This window comes from Carettochelys insculpta, chromosome 17 (assembly GCF_033958435.1).
Source record: "Carettochelys insculpta isolate YL-2023 chromosome 17, ASM3395843v1, whole genome shotgun sequence".
Classification (NCBI taxonomy): domain Eukaryota; kingdom Metazoa; phylum Chordata; order Testudines; family Carettochelyidae; genus Carettochelys; species Carettochelys insculpta.
This window is the reverse complement of record NC_134153.1, coordinates 6,041,146-6,064,661: the sequence shown is the minus strand read 5'-3', so window position 1 is coordinate 6,064,661 and position 23,516 is coordinate 6,041,146.

Sequence of the window (23,516 nt, the reverse complement as noted above, 5' to 3'; positions counted from 1 at the left end):
GCATCCACATCCTTTCAATACGGGGGGTGGGGGGGTGGGACAGAGCAATACGCCATATGAGGCCTCACCCGTGCCAAATACAGAGGAATAATAACTTCTCTAGATCTGCTGTGAAAGCACATCACAGCTTGTTAACTGGGTTAAAATAGACCCTTCTCTTCAAGCACAGCACTCGGTTTATTCTAAAAAAGGTTTATTGTCGGAAGGACTTAGTACGCAGAATACAGTCTGAAAGGATTACAAGTCAACACAAGCAAAAATACCCTCTACTGGCTAAGACCTAACTTCACAAGTTAAAGTGTTTGTTTAAGGGAGGGACGGATGAATGGATGGATGGATAGTCACCTATTCCCACAGACTTCAACCACGTTGACTGAAAGACTGACTGAAAGCTTTCTCAGCTTGCAAAAGCTCTGGCCCCTTGTGCCTAGTCAGTGTTTGATGACAAAGATGGCTTCTGTCCTTGCTTGTATCTTCTATACTTCAGTGACCTTGTTTCAAGAGGTGAGATGACCTCATGCTGTTCTTCCATTCCTCTGGACTTTCCATTGCTCTGCTGATTTTGATGTAAATAGAGCTTCCATCATTGTGGTCATACCTTGCTTTTTTCGCTGGAGACTGGTCTATAGCGGTCATTCCTCAGGGGGAGGGAGTCTTGTTTTGCCCTGTTTGGCCATAAACTTTAAAGTACACTATCCTTAAGTATGTATATTTCCCCATATAGTGATAATGCAGACATTTCACACATATTTATCACCCATGTGTCATTAGCTTTCAGGAAAGACCCTGCTCTATATATGTTTAGAACACAATGATTTTGTATACACTCAGTCAATTTACTCAGTCGTTCCTTGAGGTTCAGCCCCACTTTCTTCATAGAGCATTAAACCTTTGACGCATATGTCTTAAAGTAAAACCCAAACCAAGTGTCTCTCCCCTCCTGGGATGTATGCTATACTGTCTCCCCGCCTAGCTGTTAGTTCATGGGCTTTATGTGCCTTATATACAAATAGAGTCTCCTTGTTACCTTCCACAAAGGAATGTGCATTTTCTTGTCTGACCAGTCTGACACATTTCTTTCTGTGATGCAGAGGTTTCTTATATATTAGCAGTATAAATTATCTAGAATTTTGAAACAGTCATTTTAAACTGGAAAACAAAATTTTTGGTTTCAAAAATTTAGTTCAAATAGGGAAATTCATTGAAACCAAGTCTTTCCCATGAACCATTTCAGTTTTGATGAACTGATGTTTTACAATAAACATTCTGGTAGAAAATTTCCCCTTCCCCTACTGAGGAGGAGAAGCTGGCATCTTCCCGAGCCCCCACAGACTCTGTACTCATAGTGCTTGTGGAAAGGAATTAAGACTCTTTTTATACTTTTTATTAAAATGTTAAAATAATAAAATCCAGAAAACATATCACCAAGGAAACTATTCTTTATAATTTTAAACCACACTAAGAGTGAAAAAATACATTTACCAACTGAGTATCAAGTCACGGTCTGGGTATTTTAGTACTGAATCGCATTTATTTAAATCATTAAATTAATACAAATAATAAATCCTTATAAATGCTAATAAAGGATTCTGAGAAGATGGCTGGCTGTTTATAATTCCTGGCAAAACAGCTTTACCAGACTCAATCACATCTATAACTAGGAGCATGGTCAGGGGTCAAGGAAAGTCTCAACTCAAATGTTTTGAAAAAATGTTTCAAAAATTGTCAAAGCATTATTTAAAAATGACAAATCCCTGTTCTCAGGCCTGAAATGTCTTTCTGTTTAGAAATGTAAAGTAACAATAAGTATAAAATACAAAATGGTCAAAACTGAAACAAAACATCTTGACTGATCCCAACCAATTTTTTTTGTTTGTACATGAAAACATTGGAGATTTTCACTTATCATACTGGTTCAGGGCAGGAACATTTTTTATCTCAAAAGTTTGTGTGGAGTGGGCAGAAATCTTTCACCTAGCTCAGTTGCTAAATGAATGGTGCTTAGATTGATTTCGGCCTATTTGTGTGTGTGCCACAGAAGGGATTCTCTAGTGCTATCTCAGACAGTTTGGCATCATTTGCCCGTTCTACCCAATCAAGCCAAGACACTATTGTGAATTTCCCTGTAGCCTGAGGGTATGCCTATACCTCCAGGGAGACGAACCCACTCAGAATTGATCTTCTGGAATTCAGTTTTGAGCATCTGGTACAGAGGTGCAAAATTGATTGCCCTGGGGTCAGCTGTTGCTATCAAGTGCGGTAATGGAGGACAATGGCAGAGTAGAGGCTAGGTGTACACTAGGGAAATAAGTCAATTCTGATATGTTGATTCTAGTGATGCAAATGCTATAGCTATACTTGCATATCTGAAATCAACTTATTTCTGTAGTATAGACCCAGCCTTAGGGAATTTTGTGACATCTAGCACTGCAAAACCTCATGAAAGTGCAATGCCAAAGAAAAACAAGTGCCTCACAGAACTGTCACCCTCCATAACAAGGAAGGAGGAGGCATCTCACAGCCAGCACAAATTTCGGGGCAGGGCACGTTCCCAGGAACACAGCATAGAACCCATTGGCCAGTGAGAGCTGCCCTTCTCCTGACTAACAGCTACTTGGAGTCTGCTGAGAAGCTTCACCATGGGCTAGTTTTTGGAGAGGGTGAACGGTGTAGTGCTTCTGCAAGTCTCTTTATTTCAGGGCTCATTCTTGTGAAAGACATTTTTAGAGAAGATCTGAGGTCTTGTGGGAGATCTATTTGGGGTCTGGACCTAGAATGCATTAAAGTGGCCTCAGAATTTAATCAAGTGTGGGGGGAGTTGCCCCGTCTGCCCAACCCTGCACATATTCCCCCTTTTTAGGCACTTGAAAATCTAGCCTTTGGGCAGATCACTTGGCAATCAGATACAGTACTCCTGTCAGTTAACACCTATGTAAACAAAAGAAAGCTAAATATTAGATCCATTCGGCTGTACTGCTAACATGTTCTGATAGTGTGTGGCAAGTCACTTAAGGGATGCCAGTTAGGCTTAAAATGTTAATGTATCGTTTTGCTTCATTACTAGTTCTGTGAAGAGAGCACGACTCTGTCAGGACCCCTGGGCTGTATCTCAGCTCTGGGAGGGGAGTGGTGAGGTCTCGTGGGGTACAGCAGGGGGCAGATACATCTGGGTTGTTGAGAAGAACATCAGAAGGGCCAGACTGGGTCAAACCAATGGTGCGTCTCTCCTGGGATATGTCAACACTTTGAGCCAGGGGGGGTTGGGGTGAGACCCCTTTCGAGGTGACGCACCTGCACTATCTTTGACCCAGCACACTTGGAGGGTAGCCATAGTGGCGAAGATGGCAGGAAGGGTTTGCTCCCTGTGTATGCACCTAGCATCTTGTGCTTCTGCAGCTGCCTTTAACATACTAAATTGATCAGGCACAAGAATACCTCTGTGAGCTGGGAATTATGCCCCCGGTTCAATATGTAGATACACCTTTTGGCTACATTGGCCTCATTTGAGGGTGCTGGGTACTAGAGTAATATAAAGGCTTGTATAGGAGGGGCGGGGGAAGTTGATTTTTGCACATCGCTTTACAGAGAAGATAGACAGTGGAAGAGCTGAGAACACCGTGGGAAGAGATTGTCTGGAAATATTTGTTAAAATTCAAAACTACATTCTGATTAGGCCATTTTTGCAAATTTCCATTATATTCCAAGTGCCTTCAGTTTAATAGCAGGAATGTTCACAGACAAGAAATGTTAAGCTCAAATGTCTGACTCTTTGCCAAAGCAAAGTCTGAATTGTCTGATTAATGGTAAAATTTACAACCCAGCCTGTCAGCTTAACTGAGAGCTCCTCAGCAGAAATCCAAAACAATAGTATGTGAACTATGCAACTAACCGATGCAGCATGGATTTCTTGGATTTGCAACATATTGTTCACCCACCACCAGCAGAAGCAGGGTGGTTTTGGAAGAGATCTGCAACAAGAAAATAGATGTATGAAAATTTCTGTGGATTTCACAATCTGTTGGCCAACAATTTCATATTGGGATCTGATTACTGCAGCAGCTCCGCCCTACACTGAAAGAAATCAAGAGTCTCATCCTTTCAGTTGCTTGTCTCAGGCCAGAAATGAAAAGGGAATCAAAGGAACAGAGGGAGACAATACAAATGCTTTCATAACAAATGTTTACAGGCTTGTGGGTTTTGTTTGTGTCTTTCTGTGAGCCTCTTGAATTTTACTCTTGAGGCCCTCTGCTACTTTTACGTGCTGGTCTGATTCCCCATTAGTCCCAATCTAAAGATTTCAGACCATATTTTCATGTGGAAAGTCAGCAAGAAGACAGTCAACAGCTTCTCAGAAAGCTTCCTGCTCTCTCTCCTTAGGCTCCTGCTCTGCTTTCACGCAGTCAAGAAAATTAGCTTTTTTTTTTTTTTTCGGTGGTGGTGGAAAGGCAACATGCGGAGAGAGTCTGAAAGTGGCTGGAGAAGTGAAGGGCTATAGATTAAGAATCAACCAAATGGGAGTTAAGGGGGAGGGGGAATGACCACCCCACAAGAGATGATTCATGCCCTAGAGATTTTGGTGCTTAGTTGTGATTCCTTCAGATCTGGTTCTGTGTTGACCTAAAATTTTCTGTACATTGTTGCCACGTTGCGGGTAAGGGGAGCAATTCTGCAGGCACAACAGATGTAAACAGTCAAGTTTGCTTCCCAGCATTCAGTCACTGCAATAGGTGGGTGTAACAGGCTGGTTTCACTGCTGTGGCACCTCCTTCTGGGCATCTCAGGAATCAGGTTGTCCAGGTGCAGTGGCAGTGGTCTCGCCTTCTGTCCCCCATCTTTTCTCTTGTTCTACACCACACGGGGTCAGGCCCCACATTCCGACCAAACCCTGATGCCCTTTCCTCTGGGATACTGCCTCACAGCCATACCCACACTGTGGGATGCTCTTCTCCTGGGGAGCCCAGTCACCCCTTATGCCATCAGCTGCCTCTGTGACCTACTACCATCCATCATCTAACCCCTTCTGTTGGGACAACCTGCAGTCTGATCTAGCCGCTTCATCGCTGGCAAGGGGATATTGGACCTGTTGCCTATTCATGGCCTGGCTTCTCCTTTGCAAACCTAGGACCTCCCTGGGTCCCTGTGACTGGTCCTTAGCCTGGGTACCTCCCCGGATCACCCTGCCTTTCCCCAGCACTGCTCTTTCCCCCCCAGGTACCCTTTCTAGCCAGCAGCTAGGTCCTTCTCCCTCCAGAGCTGGAGAGAAAGGGAGCTCCTCCTGTCCAGAGCCCATCATAGAGCCCAAAGGGCTGGAAGGGATCTCAGTAGGTCATCTAGTCCAGCCCCCTTCCTAAAGCAGGATCATCCCCAACTAAATCATCCCAGCCATGACTATGTCAATCCAGGACTTAAAAACCTCTAGGGATGGAGATTCCACCACCTCTCTCTGCATCACCACCTTCCTGGCGAAATATTTTTTCCTGATATCCAACTAACTCCTCTCCCTCTGTAACTTTGGACCATTGCTCCTCGTTCTGCCCTCTGTCAGAACAATGAATTCTGTTTTGTTCCATATGATCTTTATTTTTTGGAGAACCTCAAACTAGCCTCAGTTGATATTTTCCCACAATGGAAGAAATCTCATCTGCCTCTGTAAGGGCACTTCCTGGGCTTTTTGCTCAATTTAATTGATACAAAATAGTTGTACTGAAAGCCCAGTTCTAGCCCTAGGCTTAAAAACGCATTGCCCTGACATTTTCTATGTGAAAATTCCATTCCAGTCATCTCATATTTTAAATAAACCAAAACAAAGCAGATATGAGCCAAGAAAAGCTTGTTCAAAATGCCAAGTATTGGATTAGTTAGATGGGTACTGACTAATCAGGAAGACACAGAGCAACACGCTGACGAGGACAGGGTTAGGAATGACCAAACCATCCAGATAAAATCAGGAACAAATGGGCAATGTCAAATGTGTGATTTTTATCCACTCTAAAGAGGTGGCTGCATGCTTGTTTAGACTCACTCAGTTGTAGAGTACAAAGCTGCAAACTCAGCCCAGCAGAGCCCAGCCAGTAAAATGACAGTAGGGTCTGGCTGGCAGGCGGTGGATACCACAGTCATTTGTAGTGCAGGGCCCAAGCCTAAGGCCAGGCCTTTAAAGCTATGTAGATGAAGATACTACAAATTTGGAAACTATTCCTAATGTTCTTTATCTTCCAAATCCCAAAACCTCACCCTGCCCCATCCACTAGAATTGGTTAGGAATGCATTGATTAAACATTTTTTCACTGAAACATGCTGATTTGTCAAAACTTAAACTTTTTGTGGGACTGGGTTAGTTTCGACAAACTTCTTGACTCAAAAAGCGTTGGAAATTTTTTTTCAAGATATCCTGTTTCGACATCTTCTAAGTCAAAAAATGTTGATTATCAGGTTCAAAATGATGTTTTATTTAGAAAGAAACTAACTATAGCTCTTTCTTTTACATGGTCAAAATCAAAATTAAATGTTGTAAGATGACTGAAATGAAACATTTCAGTTGATCTGAGTGGATATTTTTTCCCCTAAATACTTTAGGAATCTTGATGCTTTGTCCCAGTTTGAACAGGAAAAAATTCTGAAATTTCAAAAATTTTCACCAAACAGGAGAGCCATTTCTTTCCTGGCTCTGACTATGTTTGTGCTGAAACAGCTGGAATCACTATGACAAACCACATCAAATTCACCAGAAATTTGTAAGGAAAAAGAACAAATTCCTACTCCTTGGGAACGAAAAAGCACTGAAGAGAAAAGCCCATGCAGCAGAGAAAAAGCCCATGCAGCAGAAAAAGAATAGGTCTTGGGCAAGAAAAAACAAAAGCCTCCAAGTTAATTTAGTTAGAAATTCTTGAAAATATTTCATTCTCTTTCTAATTAACTTTACTTGGCTTTCAATTTAATTCTACCTGAGAAGTGAGATCTGAGAACACTTTGCCTGACGGAGTGGAGGATTATGATAATGAGGTATCTTTGGGGGACACAAGATATAAAATTCCCTCCTGGCCTTCCTTTTCCTCACTCTATCACAATTTGAACACATTTCCCCCTCTGTGCTGCAAAGACCTACCTCAGATTCCTTTCGTTCCTGCTTCTGCCTTAGGAGAATCCATGCTAGGTCTACACCAGCTTAAAGGTGAAATTATGTTTCAGGTCCTTGATAGAAGCAGCACAGACATACCAAGAAGGAAGAGATATTGATTCACACAGTTCTATTAACGTGAACATGCTTGGGTTTCCAGGTGCCGCTGTGACAACTTCATCTTATTCTTTTCCAGGCAGGCACAAAAAGCTATTGAGTTGAACATTTTCAAATAAATGAATCAAGTAGGAAAGCAATTTAGGCTGTTTGTCAGCCCACAGGACACCTCTTTCTGTAGGGGCTTTGGGTGGGCTTTTTCACTACACAAATCTCACTGAAATTCAAGCCTGAGATCCCTTTAACAATAATTTAGTTATCTTCCAAATTCCCCAAGGCAGTTTCTGAGGGCTACGGGCAAAGTCATGGAGGTGAGCTCCATCAATGGCTGTTAGCCAGGATGGCCTCTGTTTGTCAGGGGCTGGAAATGGATGACAGGAGAGGGATCACTCAGTGACTGTTCTGTTCACTCCCTCTGGGGCATCTAGCATTGGACTCTGTTGGACGACAGGACACGGGGCTACATGGACCTTTGGTCTGACCCAACGTGGCCATTCTTATGTCCTCCTCTCACATTCTTGAACTGCTCTGATCTCCTACATCCAACTCCATATGCTGCAGGTGGATCCTTGTGGACAACAGGAGGAGCTCCATGGCCGGACCAGTAGTAGAATATGCCACAGGAATGTGAAGAGAAATCTTGATCCCATTGAAGTTAATGGCATCTCTCTCACTGACTTCTCTGGGGGCAGGATTTCACCCCTTTCATGTAGATCAGAGAGTGACGTTTGTGCCTGAAGTATCCCTTGGTGGTAACCTCATGTAAGATCACATAATTCACCTGCTTCTTACTTTTCCTTTTGTCCCTCTCTGATATGACTCTGTTCTCAGCATCAGTCCCCTTGAGCCTGGAAATTGTCATTCTTGGAGCGATGGTGAGTTGACCTTCACTGACCTCTCTGTTCATCAAGTTATTTATAGATGGTCATGGGCAGCTGAACAAGGAATGCTGGGCCTGGCTTGAATGGTTTCCATCACATACAGGGTTTGCAGTTTGATTCAATGGCTCTCAGCCGCTCTTCCTCCACCCCCACTGTACAAATTTTTCCATCTCCCTTATATATATATATATATATATATAAAGACAAAACAGAACCATTGTGATCTCCTAATCTGACCTTCTATACAATGTAGGCCATAGAATGACACCCAGAAAGTCATCTTAATGTTGTACTTGTTCTTTGGATAATGTGTTCACTGCCTTATCGTTTCTCCATTTGGAGGTAGGAAAGAAGAGAAAAACACTGGTATTGCTTGAGGGGATATATTCACAAAAGCTCAGATATTCTGACAGCCCAATCCCAAAACATCTTCAGGGCAGGGACTGTCTCTGACTGTGAGCCTGTGCAATTGTTAGCACAATGACTTAACTTAAACCCTTGTACTCCTCCAGGTAGAGCATAGGTCATCTACAAGTTTCATCCGTGTGTCTCTGTCTTGGGACAAAGTTTTAGCTGACTCTAGCAGTACCCTATTTGTTGTTCTTCAATCTCATTAGATTTTCTCCATGTTACCCAAGGTCTTCCTCTTTTACGTTTTATATATAAAATAAAATAAAAATAAATAAAATAATTGGAGATACACATCTCCTATAGCTGGAAGGGACCTTGGGAAGTCATCTAGTCCAGTCCCCTGCCTCTTGGCAGAACCAAGCACCCTCCCTGACATCTATTTGCCCAATTTCTAAATGGCCTCTGCAAGAATTGAGCTCACAACTCTGGGTTTAGCAGGCCAATGCTCAAACCACTAAGCTATCCCTCTCCCTGTGTAGGTTCCATTTGAGAGCTTGATGGACTATGCTGGATGATGGTTGTCTGAGCATATGGCCTGACCATCCCCACTAGGGCTATCCTAATACAGATGACTATAATTATTAATACAAAAAGGTTTTTTAAGTAAGTTTACAATTTTCACCTATCATGAGAGTGAGAATGCAGAAAATGTATGTCCCTCTCAGCAACTCATGTCTTGAGACCTCTTACAGCAGCATTAGAGATTCAAGAATTTCCAGCTGACAAATGACTTGCCTGCAGTCAGAGATAGGAATATGAGGAAAAAGAAAAAAGTCACTCCATTGAAAAATGGCCTTATAAATTTCCTTTGCAGTACATAATATGTCACTTAGTTGCAGCAGAATGAAATGGGCAAGAAAAACTTTGGCTTACATAACCCTTTTAGGAAAATTAAAACACTATTGCTACTCAAAATGTAAATCTAGTGCATTTAAAGCCAAAAGAATTAGTTCTTAATATGGCTAAAGACTTTTAACATGTAATGACAATGCCTTCAGATTTTAGACCTTGCCTATGCCTGCCTTAGTTTGTCTAAAGAGGAAACGTAAAGTTCAGTTGAAAAAAATGGAATTAACATCCAGAAATGTGCATTGAGTGGCACCTCCCCAGTTTTAAGTGATATTCAGCCTTGAATACATTTTACCAAACTGAGTTAATATTGCTTTTTAATATTGTAAAGAACTTCAAAAAGATCTCACCAAACTGAGTGATTGGGAAACAAAATGACAAATGAAATTTAATGTGGATAAGTGTCAAGTAATTCACATTGGAAAAAATAACCCCAATTATACATACAATATGATGGGGACTAATTTAGCTACAACTAATCAGGAAAGAGATCCTGGAGTATCATGGATAGTTCTCTGAAAACCTCCATGCAGTGTGCAGAGGCAGTGAAAAAAGCAAATAAGATGTTAGGAATTATTTTAAAAGGGATAGAAAATAAGACAAAGAATATTTTACTGTCCCTTTATAAAACTATGCTATGCCCACATCATGAATACTGCATACAGATGTGGTCTCCTCACCTCAGAAAAGATATTTTGGCATTAGAATAGGTTCATAAAAGGGCAACTGAAATGATTAGGGGTGTTGGAATGGGTACCCTATGAGGAGAGGTTAAAGAGACTGGGACTCTTCAGTTTAGAAAAGAGAAGACTGAGGGGGTATATGATAGAGGTCTATAAAATCATGAGCACTGTGGAGAGGGTGAATAAAGAAAAGTTATTTACTTGTCACCATAATATAAGAACTAGAGGACACCAAATGGAATTAATGGGGGCAGGTTTAAAACTAATAAAAGAAAGTTCTTTTTCACACAGCGCACAGTCAAACCTGTGGAACTCCTTGCCAGAGGAGGCTGTGAAGGCCAGGACTAAAAGAGAGTTCAAAGAAGAGCTAGATAAATTCATGGAGGTTAGGTCCATAAAAGGCTATTATCCAGGGGGTAGGAATGGTCTCCCTGGCCTCTGTCACATGCTGGAGATGGACGGCAGGAGACAAGTCACTTGATCGTTGTCTTTGGTCCACCCCCTCTGGGGTACCTGGCACTGGCCACTGTCAGCAGACGGGGTGCTGGGCTAGATGGACTTTTGATCTGACCCAGTAATGGGCATTCTTATGTTCTTATGCTCCTCTGGCACATCCCAGTGGTATCCCAGATCAGGCTCAAAGAAGGCAATTGAGAATTTGTGTGGGGTCCCCCATAAACACACATCAGTTAGGTCCTTCCCAATGGAGACAAAATTATATATCCCAGAACTGCCTCTGTTTGGGAGAGTTTTTTCCCTGTTAAGAACATAAGAACAGCCATACTGGGTCAGACCATAGGTCCATCAAGCCCAGTACCTGTCTTCTGACAGTGGCCAATGCCAGGTGCCCCAGAGGGAATGAGCAGAACAGGTAATCATCAAGTGATCAAGTCCCTGTCACCCATTTCCAGGCCCTTGCAAACAGAGGCTAGGGACACAGTCCATGCCCATCCTGGCTAATAGCCATTGATGGACCTATGCCGGCTCTGGCTTCCAACCAGATGTTTAAGACAGAGAGGTATATCAGCTTAGAAGCTGATGCTGATTTTCATAGAGGCAGGTGACCTACCATGGGGAATACATGCATACATTTAAACCTCTGTCTCTTGCTCTCCTGTGTCTTTTATATGGTGACATCAGGGCAGAACAGCAAGCGAAGAGAATTCATTCCCTGCCTGCTAATGAGGGAAAATTTCATTCCACTGGAGTTTTACCAACTTGATTTTCTCACTGTTTTTTTCTTTCCCTTTGCTGATAAAGGGGAGAAGAAACCAGGACAGTTAATATCATATGAGAGGATAGGAATAGAAGCTGGGGGAAAATTGCATGGGCAACCAATACAGCTGTCTTTCTTGGTGTAGTGAAAGGTCCTGGGTCACCCTTGGAATGCATTGCTCATAAAATTTTCATGGAGCCGAATTTGCTTTGTAAAAAGGGGACCTTATACAGGAAAATACAGCGATGTTTCCAGCTATTCTCCATATCAGAGGGTAGGTGAACAAATGATATTTCCTACAGCCACAGGTAAGGAGCAGCAGAGAAGGAAGAGCAGGCATAATTAAATGAATTAAAATCAGTTGCATATTAGGGGGTGGCTTTTTTCTTCTTCTAACAAAACGTGTGTTGGGTTCAGTCATTTGGACTTCCTCGGGTCTATCACATGATGTGCTGAAGTACGTCGGAGCTCACCTTCCTGCTCTTATGGACACCCCTCAACTCTACCTTGGTGATCCAGGGCCTCAGCCCTCTTCTATCAGTGACACAGAGATAGGGTCACAGCCTGCTGTGGTACAATACACACAATGAGATAGGCTCAACTAGGGAGACTTATTTCAGTACCCAAATACACAGACTCAATGGAAGCCGAAGACCAGATATATCTGTCTTACTCTTGTCTAGCGAATTGGGGCTCGGATACACTCAGTGAGACCATGCCAGGTATCAGGCTAAGAGGTTTTATTACCAGAGTATATTAAGCCTCCTAGACTTTAAGCCTTACTAGATAAGTGTTTCCCACAAGTGGGGAAACCAGCTAGCACTCAAGCAAGTGAAAATCAATGCTTACACCCCTTCTGCTATGGACAATCCTGGATCGTCTGTCCTTGTCCTTGTGTGGGCTCTGCTCCAGGGTGGGGGTAACCTTGGCACCCACAAGGCCAAGGTCCACAGGTGAAACTATTCACTTAGGCAATGCTTTCCAACCATTTAAAATCATCTCTCCCCACCCTTTTCTCAGGGGCATATACAGTCACAAGCGGGCTCTAGCAGGAAACGTTGTTTTCTACTTTACATTCACAGCAGCCCTGGACCTAATTACCTCATAACTCATTTGCACAGCTGGGGTGGCTCCATGCAGCCTGCTACTGGTTAGAGTCAGCAGATCATTGCTCCAGCCAGACCGGCCTGAGGTAATGGGCAGAGGTAACTTGTAGTCAGTCTAAATAACGCTGTATACAGTTTTACACAAAGTAAGCACATGTTGTTCACCCTCTTTCTCAGTGTAAGAAGAGATGTACAACAGCTTGCCCCCTCCCAGATAACAATTATTGATAGATGTTTAATAATAAACAAAAGTGATTTTAGTATGTATAAGAGGTAGGACTTAAGTAGTCATAAGAGACAGCAAAAAAACCAAAGGAGGTTACTAAACAAAATAAACGGAACACACAAGCTAAGCTTAATACACTTAGAAACTGGTTACCCGTAATATCTCACCCTCAAAGTTGTTCTAATAAGCTTCTGTCACAGACTGAAAAGTCTTCCAGTCTGGGCTCAATCTTTTCCCCATTCAATCTTAGTTGTTTCCAGCAGTCATCTTGACTGTGGTAGCCAGGGAGAACTGATGATCTAGATTACCTTACTCCTCACCCTTAAATAGGTTTTGCATGAGGCAGAAATTTTTACGCTCAGTCTAAACCCTCCCAGCTTCTCATGGAAAAGTACAGCGCTAAGATGGATTCCAGTATCAAGTGATACAGTCACACGTCTTGGTAAGAGCCACCATAGACCCTCCTCCCAGACTCACAGGAAAAACAAGTCTATTCACAGATCATTGTTCTGAGTATTGGGCCATTAAGTTCCTTAGGTATTCCTAGTGGCTCTCACTTAGCATGTCTACTTTAGTAGCTCAGGTTAATACTTCATATTTTTAACTTCAAATACAGGAAGAATACATGCAAACAAAGGGGATCACTGTATTCAGTAGATTATGATTAAACTTTCCAGTGATATCTCACATGAAGTATTTTGCATAAAAGATATCCAGTTGCATCTTATTTATATTCATAAGCATATTTTCATACAGTTTATGGAGTACCCTGGTGATGGGTTTGATTACAGAAATCCCCTTGGGATTGTCACCTGGTATGCTGATCTAAACACTGAGCCCTTCAACGTGTCCTCTGGGGCTCCCCACCAGCCTGTTTCTGCTGGGTCACAATCTCTGGTCTCGCCCCATCAATGCACAGAACTGGAGCAACACAGACTATGAATCAGTTCAGTTCTGGGAGGACTCAGCTATAAGGCTGCTGATAGCATGCAGTAAACCAAACTCAAAAAGGACCAAAATGCCAAATAATTCTGTCTAAGCCTGTGTAAAAGTTTTACACAGTGAAAGCTCATAAAGATGTTCACCCACATTAACAAAGAAAGAGAGATGCACAGTGGTTGCTCCCCTGCCCAGGTAACAATTATTTGCACTGTGCTTGATAATAAACAAGTATAAAAAGTAGGATTCAAGTGGTTGCAAGTAAAAATAGACAGATCAAAGTTAGTTTACCAAGTTAAAATAAGCAAAAGACCTCAGCTAATTCTAATGCATGAAGAAACTCGTTACATGGAAATTCTTACCTTAAAAAGTCGTTCTTAGATAAAATGCTTCAAGTCAGAGTTGATCTTCACTCTGACTGGGGTCTACAGCTTTTCAGAATTCTTTACTGTTCTTTGTGTTCAGGTTTCTTCATGTATATCCTCTTGTGAAGTGGCTGAGGCAATTTCAAAGGCCAGCTGAAAACAAAAGACCTGACTGCTTTTCATTCCTTAAATAAACTTTCCACCAGGGCAGGAATTCTTTATTCAGTCTCTCCATGTCTACAGAAAAGTACTAGATTCAAAATGGCATGGTTACATGTCTTTCTATGATCAAACATAGTTTGGGCTTATAGGAAAAATAAAACCATTCACAGGTTATTGGTTTGAGTACTGAGCCATTAACTTCCTAAATTATCACTAATTGCCCTCATTAGCACATTTAGAATTAAAACCAGAGTCACACTTCATATTTCTAACTTCACACACAAGAATAATACATGCACAGGAAGAGGATATACGTATTTGGAAAACAACAAGAAGTCCTGTGGCACCTTATAGACTAACAGGTCTTTCGTGGGTAAAGACCCATCTCATCAGACGCATCTGATGAAGTGGGTCTTTCCCCACAAAAGCTTATGCTCCAAAATATCTGTTAGTCTATAAGGTGCCACAGGGCTTCTTGTTGTTCTCGACGATACAGACTAACATGGCCACCTCCCCGATGCTATTTGGAAAAGTGTAACTTTAAAAATTATATGTTACATGACCTGTTTTGCATAAATCATCTTTGAATTATGCATATTCATATTTATAAGCCAATTTTTACAAAGCATGGAGGGGCCCCATGACACCCATCATGGGATGGTTCTTGTTTCTTCCAGGACTTTAAATAGACATCTCCATTTCTAGCTGATTTGAGGAGGATGCTTACTGGATGGTCCTAGAAAATTATTAATGGCCAGTTCATGCAACATTTCCCTGTCGTTTGTGGTGACCTCCCCCCACCAGAAAAAAAACAATGCACCACAATAAAATAGCTACTCTGATAGAATTTATCTTCTTTTCTCCAACAACCCATTTAGGATCACTTACATTTATGAGCCATGGAGACCAGCTGTATAAATCAGTTCTGGACAGACCTCTGACACATGAGAGAATACAATCACAGAAAATAGACAGGAAACGTTAAAAGGCTGCAAAAAAAAAAAACATGGAGGAAATGAACAGATCTCTAATGCAGACCTTTTGAGCAGTAACTAAGAAAAAAGACAGACTGACAAATTTTACTGTTCTCTCTTTTCATTTTAAGGATAACTGACCAGTCACCTGGGAAATAGTGTAGCCTTAGTTGAGGACTCCCAATGGCACAACTAAAAGGATCACTTCATACTTTATGGGAAATCCAATGAAATTAATCAAAATGTTCTGTAGAGCTCTTAACCCAGCCTACAGAACATAACAGAGAATGATACAGCTGAAAGGTTTCAAGCAGAAGCCATGGAATTGATCACATTCTGTACCAAATTCTACGGATTTTAGAATCAAGCTACAAGAACACTTCCGGTTACACCACTATTAATGGTCTCAAAAGACTGTGTGAAAAAGGAGACAGAACACACCAATAGGCCAAAATAACTGGTTGACTCATTATGAACATAAGAATGGCTATACTAGGTCAGACCAAAGGTCCATCTAGCCCAGTATCCTGTTACTGACAGTGGTCAATGCCAGGTGCCCCAGAGGGAATGAACAGAACAATCATTTTGTGATCTATCCTCTGTGTCATTCCCAGATTCTGGCAGAGACTAAGGACACCCTCCCCGCCCATCCTGACTAATAGCCATTGGTGGACCCATCCTCTGTACACCTCTGTGGTTCTTTTTTGAACCAGTTATAGTATTGGCCTTCACAATATCCTCTGGCTAGGAGTTCCACAGGTTGACTGTGCATTGTGTGAAAAGATTCATGGTGTGAAAACATTCACTGCTGAGACTTATCTATTGATTCACCATCATAGCCTAGGACTTTGCAGTAAATAAAAGAATAAAAGCAATCATTGTATGCGGTATGCATGGCCCTAATTCCCCAGGGGTAGACAGGAAGTGATGTCAGACTCTGCCCAATCCCAGGACATGAGACAACGAAACTGTTTGGCTGAGTGGGAGAGCTGAGCAGAGGTAGTAGTGGGTTCTCTGTATCTATGTGCACAAGAGCTATAGGAGGCAGCTGATACTATCGCCTACTCTCCTCTGTTCTATGCCATAAGAAAATAAGAACAGCCAACTGGGTCAGATCGATGGTCCATCTAGCCCAGTAGCCTGTCTTCCAACAGTGGATAATGTGAGGTCCCCGTAGGGACCAAACCAACCAGGTAATCACCAAGCCTGTGGCCACACTACCCCCTCCTTTCAGAGGGGCTATGATAATGTGGCACGTTGGGATATGCTAATGAGGTGCTGCCATGAATATGCAGCGCCTCATTAGTATAATGGCAGCCGCGCACACTTTGAAACTGCTGATTTTGAAATGCATGCTGCCTGTGTAGCTGGGGACCTTTTGAAATGACCCCTTATTTTGAAAGCCCCTCATTCCTGTCTGGTTTTGGGAATAAGGGGCTTTTGAAATCAGCCCAAGTGATCCATTCCCTGTCACCCAGTTCCAGCTTTTGACAAATAATGCCTACGGACACCTTCCATGCCCATCCCGGCAAATAGCCACTGATGGGCCAGTCCTCTATACATTTATCTAGTTCCTTTTTGCATCCTGTTAAAGTCTTGGCATTCACAACCTCCTTTGGCAAGTTGTGTGAACTCAACAGTGAAATTCTCCTGACAGCAGTGGAGAATAATGCGGCGGGTTTTGGTTTGCTTCATTTGTTTTTGTGATTTTTTTTCCCAACCAAACATGTGTTCAAATCATGATAATTAAAGTCAAGGTAATAAATAATCATTTCCTGCACTTAAATAACAACATGGAAAGTGAAGTGGTAGCAGCCTGTTTTTAAGACATTCACACGCACACATTCAGGACCTGGGACAGCTCAGTGCAAAGCAACTGCATGGAAGAAATAAGGCTGAAATGAGTTGCCAGCTGGAAAAAGACATTTGAGAGCCTGATCCAGAAGTGAAAGGGGGCTGGTGCTCCCCACTGCACCATTCTGGTGCGGGGGGCAGGGGCTGGGGCACTCAGCTGAAGTGGGAGGTGATGCATGGTCCCAGCCAGACTCAGAGGGCTCATTAAACAGCAGGCAGATAGCCTGGTTAAAGGGGCAGGCTTAGGGCACACCTCCACACACACCAGTCTGGGGCTGCCCCAGGCCTGAGAACCTCCCTGAGGGCCATTTAGGGAGAGTGGGGCAGGGCTGAAGCTCCCACAAATACTTGAGATTGGTACCAGGGTTTTGCTGGCTGTTCCCCTTCCATCACTGTCAGGGAGCAAGGAGAAAGTGCACAGCTGGCTTGCATTCCTCTCACTGCGGCTGGGGAGGACAGGAGGCTGGTGAGCTGTAAATTTTCCTCTCTCTCCCTGGCACGGAAAGAGCAAGCAGCCTCCTGGTACCAACCTCTGCGAGGGAGAGCTTCAGTCCCCTGCCCTCCCTGCACAAACACCCCAGCCTCATGCCCTGAGCCCCTCCTCACCCCAACCCTGACTCCTGCACCCCCACACACATCAACCCCTGCCCTGAGTGCCCCTCTTCACCCCAACCCTCACTCCAGCACCCCCACATATTCCAGCCCCCTGCCCTGAGACCCCTTCAACCCCCTCAATCCTGACCTTTTACCCTCATGCACTGCACCCTTCTGCCCTGAGCCACTCCTTGCCACGATCCTGCCTCCTCCCGCCCACAGCCCCAGCCCTCTATATCAAACCCCTCCTCACCCTCCAATCCTGGCTCCTGCACCCACCACATCCTGTCCCCTTTCCTGAGCCCCTCCTCACCCTCCAACCCTGACTCCAGCAAATGTGCATGCATATGCGTGCACACGCACACGCACGCACACACACGCACACACACACTCAGAGAGTACCTGTAAGAAATTTTATTTACTTTCACCCCAGAATCCAAATCCCACTGAGGACATTGAATCTTTCTGCTGACTCTGTTGGCTATGGAGCCACACTGCACAAAGTCTACAGCCAGTAACCCCTTCCGATAGGTTTTGGCACCTTGTCTAAGAATATAATATTATAACACTACCAAAGACGACACAGGTTGCAATTACATTAAATAATACAACAGAAGGGGAGTCTTATGCCCTGAGCAGAGCAACAGTATTCCAACTTGTCTAAGCCAGCAGCCAAACACTTATATGCATCCAAAGAAATTTGACTCATTTCTAGGTAGCATGGGATAAAATTCTAGGAGACGGCTCAAAGAATGCTACACGTCCATAATACCTTCTCCTTTTTCCTCCCCTTCTTTCCCATTTATGTGAGCTACTCCTATTGTATTGCTGTAATCCTCACTCTAAAATTGTACGTCCGTGTAGCATTGCCCTCTTTATTGTGTAGCTTTGTGCTTTGCTGAGTTGCAAAATGGCATAACTGTATAATTCTTTTGGGCATCCTGTGAAGCATGCAAGATTCAGAAACATATCCAACTATGTCATTCACTTGTTTTTGCATGTTTCCTTATTTCTTTTTTATAAAATAAAATCAGAAACAATTTAAGCACACCACAGCAATAATTAGCCATATGAGTTGATCACAAAACCTTAAATTAAGAGAAATTTCTGAGGCTTTCAAGCAAAATAACTTAGTGGGCTTTTTCTTCAGTCTGAAATAAAAAGTCAGTTTCGACTGAAATCTTTGCATTCTGCCTGTGGGAATATGAGAAGGAATGTGTGAACATGAAGAAGGATAAGTAGGTGTGATTTCAAGAGGCCCACATCTTTTACATGATAGCAAGATTCTTGTCCCCGCTGCTACTCTAACAGATGTTTTTATCTCGGTGCTTGCTTGGAATATTCCACACTAAAAGACATGTTCTTGTTTGAGTGATTGCTCACGTCCATTCCAAGTTGGGTGTGTGCAGGTGCATACGCAGTCACTGGAAGCTTTTTGCCCCAGCTAGTAGCCATAAGGTCGGTGTGGCACCCTGTGGAGTGGCACCGATATGGTGACCAGATATGCACTGCCCAGCCCTCCCCCTACACCACTCGGTTCCTTCTTGCCGCTCTGCAGGTCGTTGGAGCTCTTGCTTTTTCTGCTCAATTCTTTAGCTAGTCGCCTGTTGGAGAGTAAATAGTTCTTGAAGAAGTGTAAATAGTTTTAGTACTTGATAGTCAGTGGTTTTAACTAACAGCTGAGGTGGGGTTTTCCATCCCCCTTGGCACCTCCGGGCTGGGGAATGCCTGGCTCCCCAGGCTTTAAGACTTGTTCAAAATGCAGCAAACATATGCCCAAAAGTGACCCCCCATTCAACCTGTCTGATTTTCCTGGGGGAAGGACACTTGCGTCCTACCACAATCAGAGCCCGGGGTCCTGGGCAGATGCATTCAGTGTCCCGTGGTCAAGCAGGCTGATGTATGTTTCTTCCGATTCCACTAGTTCACAGAGCCCTTCTAAATATTCACTCACAAGGGGCATTGATCATTGTGGTGGTACCGGCATGGGCCCGTCAGCACTGGTACTTGACCCTCCTGCACCTGTCAATCTGCAAGCCGATTACATTGACGATCCAGCCAGACCTGCTGACACAGCAAGAAGGGAGACTGCAACATCCCAGTCTCCAGTTGCTGCACCTCACAGCATGGATTCTCGTGGCTGAGGAACCAGGAGCTGGCCTGTTCAGATCCCATAAAGGAAGTATTGTTAAATAATAGAAAACCCTGCACAAGCATGACTTATTTGGCTAAGTGGAAAAGGTTTTTGGTGTGGGTGTCTCACAGAGGGCTATCTCCCTTGCAAAGCCCCCATCCTGTTGAGTTTAGATTACCTATGGGCTCTGGTACAGGTAACCTTCGGTTAGGGTGCACTTAGCTGCTATCTCAGCCTTTCCCCTGGCTCATGGAATGTCTTCTGGATTCTCAGACCCTGTAGTCAAAAGGTTGCTGAAAGGTTTAGAAAGAATCAAGCCCCAGGTTCAGGCACCACTGCCCCCAGGGGATCTCAATTAAGGGGACCACCTTTGAACTCCTGGCAACCTGCTCCCTGCTGTTTCTGAGTTACAAAACAGCATTTTTGGTGGCAATCACCTCAGCCAGGAGGGTATCTGAGTTGAGGGCACTTTCAGTGGACCTCTTGTACACAGTGTTTCACAAGGATAAGGTTAGGCTGAGACCTCACCCCGTGTTTTTACCTAAGTTGGTCTCCACATTTCATGTTAACCAAGACATTTCCCTACCGGTGATTTACCCAAAGCCCCCTGCCTCCCTGAGGGAGCAATGTTTACATACCTTGGACGTTAGAAGGGCACTGACCTTCTGTATGGATAGGACTAGGCCGTTTAGAAGAACACAGAAACTCTTTGTGGCAGTTGCTGATAGGAGGAAGGGCCTTCCGGTCTCCTCCCAGCAGATTTCCTCCTCAATAGTGACGTGCATCAAGGTGTTACAAGCTCATGGGGATTCCTCCCCCTCTGGTTAGGGCACACTCCACAAGAGTGCAGGCGTTGTCTGTGGTGTATTTGGCGCAGGTGCCTATCCAGGACATCTGTAGGGCGGCCACCTGGTCCTCAATTCTTATGTTTATAGCATATTATGTTTTGATGCAGTACACACGGGAAGATGCTGTGATGGGCAGGGTTGTCCTGCAGTCCATTTGGGGCTCCAACCCCACCTCCAAGGCACTGGCTTGTATTCACCCAACTTGGAATGGATATGAGCAATCACTTGAAGAAGAAAAGACAGTAGTTACCTGTTCTGTAACTGGTGTTTGAGATTTGTTGCTCATGTCCATTCCAAAACTCTCCCGCCCTCCCCACTACCAGAGTAGCCAGCAAGAAAGAACTGAATGGGGGGAGGAGGGTCAGGCGGTGCGTATATTGGTTGCCATATCGGTGCCACTCCAGGGGGCACCCGCACCAACCATATGGATCTTGTCTAGGGCAAAAAGCTTCCAGCAACTGAGTGTGCCCCCGCGCACACCGAACTTGGAAGGGACATGAGCAATACATCTCAAAGAACACCAGTTACAGAACAAGTTACGGTCTTTGTTCAAATATATGACTATTGTTGTACTCTGCACAAATGCAACTGCAGATAGAAATGCAAAAGTCACATCCTGTGGAACCTTTGTCTGTAAGGGATATCAAATATTCCAAAGGAAGATGCTCTCATAAAAACCAATTGGCTTCCCAAACCCCTATGAACCACCTTCCAACCTTCTTCATTCTATAACTCTATCAGCTTCTCTATGTGCTTTTTAACCACATTCTGAAAATCTTAGTCATCCAATGATGTAGGTGGCTTTTGAGGCTCTGAAAGTGAATTAGCAGCACATATTTTTCCAGTTGGCCTTCCCTGTAGGGCTCTTTCCAAGCTAAAGAGAAGGTGACTTATACAGCAACAATGCAAATGTAGACTGTTTCTCAGTGGCAGTGTTTTAAACCCAATTAACTTTGAGAATCTGAAGAAAAATTCCATGGACCTAAAATAAACCCTCTAGCAGTACCCTTCCCAGAGTATTTCATTGGCACATATGGTGTTCAGCTACAAATCTTTTCCTCAACTACAACCAAAACCACTCATAAAAACTTTTTGCTCTCACTTTCACACCAGTATCTCAGCTAACAATGGTACATGCACTAACTGGAGATAGGGCACAGCTAAAGTGCCATCTATGCAACTTTGCTGAGTGTTATAAAAAGAGGAGGCTTTGAAGGGAAATGCATGAAAATGAAACAGAATAGGTCTGAGGTTTTTTTTTCTTTTGTATCCATCCATGCTTAGCATTCAGCTCCATCCTTGCCCAAGCGCACCCAAGTCTGAATGTGTCTTTTGAAATTCAACTCAGCTCTTGTAATTACTGTAAACCTCTTGGGCACATCTTGCTTGTACATACACCCAACCCCTAGTTCCTATGGAAACTGAATGCACAGAGAGGAGGACAAAAATTGGCCCTAGGTACTGCATTCTCTACCTGCCAGCAGGGTTCCTTAGCACAAGCTGTGTCTTAAAACTGTTTCAAATGTCTTCTCTTCCTTCATTGCTGCCCTAGGCCCCTCACTTGGTGGCTATATTAGCCCTGGTCATGACAATGCCCCACCTCAGTCACCACTGTGATCTACACGTTAAGACAAGCCACATCCACTATTCTGGGTCTTTCCTGATTCCCTCCACTCATATTCTAAGCTCCCTGAGGCATTGACAAGCCCCTCTCCCGTGTCAGAAGGTACTGAGCTGAGTCTCTGAGCTTGGCCAATAATAAAGAACAAAAGTCCCTGATCCAGGGTCCAATGGAGTCAAAGTAAAGAACGCAACTGACTTCATTAGGTGTGGATCAGGCCCAAGGGCTCTCCCTTGAGCATGCCTTCTGCCTTCTGATGGAAAAGCCCAAGGAAGAGGCAGCAGGGCTCCAAATGTCACTTGTAAACTTTGCATTGCTTTGTCAGGCAGGGCCAGACATTTGCTCACTCACCTGCCTGCTGGAGGCTCCATCTGCACATTAAACATATCCAAATTTCAGCCTCAGCAGTGACACAGGCTGCAGGTTATGCACGTTTGCACCTTGAGCATGCCCTGGCAATGGAGTTGTTCCACCAGCCAGCAGGCCCAAAGGCAAGGCACATGTCCAGCAGAAATGCCTTTCAGAATTTCAAGAACATCATCAGCCTCATTGCAGCCCTTCAGCAAAATGCCAACACAGGGAAAAGACTGCCCTGGAGAGGTCAACAGCAGAGGTGCTTCCTCTAACGTTCTCCTGACCTGCTTCTACACAGCCCAAGGCAGTTGCTGGAGACCATGTGTGCACTGGGATGTGCTGAGATAGAACTGTGCCAGAGAAAGTGATGGCAGCAGGTGCGAGGGTGGGGAGTGAATTGTTACAATGGCGACAAGACAAAACTTACCCCAAGCCAGGCTCAGCCCTGTCTTCATAGAATCATAGAGCACTAGACTGGAAGGGACCATGAGAGGTCATAGTCGGATGGGAAAAAAATGGGCTGGATAAGCTTAAATGTTATCGGTGTTAAGGGCCCTAAGGGTCTAGAACAAGCGTCTATTCTGAACTGCTGCATAACACAGGCCAAAGAATTTCATTCAGCAGATCTTGCATTGAGCTCAATAAGTTGCAGTCAGCCTAGAGCACACATACACATTATTATATATATGTGTGTGTGTGTGTCAGCTGTGTACGTGTGTGTATACACACACACACACACACACACACATACCCATAGTGTAACAGGGTCAGTACCACTCCTGAGTCCCAGACCTCTGTTTGGTCCACAGTTCCAAGGTATGGGGCCGGCTTGCTCTTGCCAGGGTTTGGACTCAAAGGGCAGTGGGTGGGAGCCCCTCTTGTCCTCCTGGGCTGAATAACCCGTCCTTCCAGGCTCCAGCTGAGCCCTGAGGTTACCAGGGGCAGGGAGCCCCAAACACTCCCTGCAGAAGCTCCTCACCTCTCCTGCTGTCTCTGATGTTGGTGGCAGAGGTGACATGCTCCTTCAACACTCTTTAACTCTCTCCTCATCTGCTCTCTCCTGCA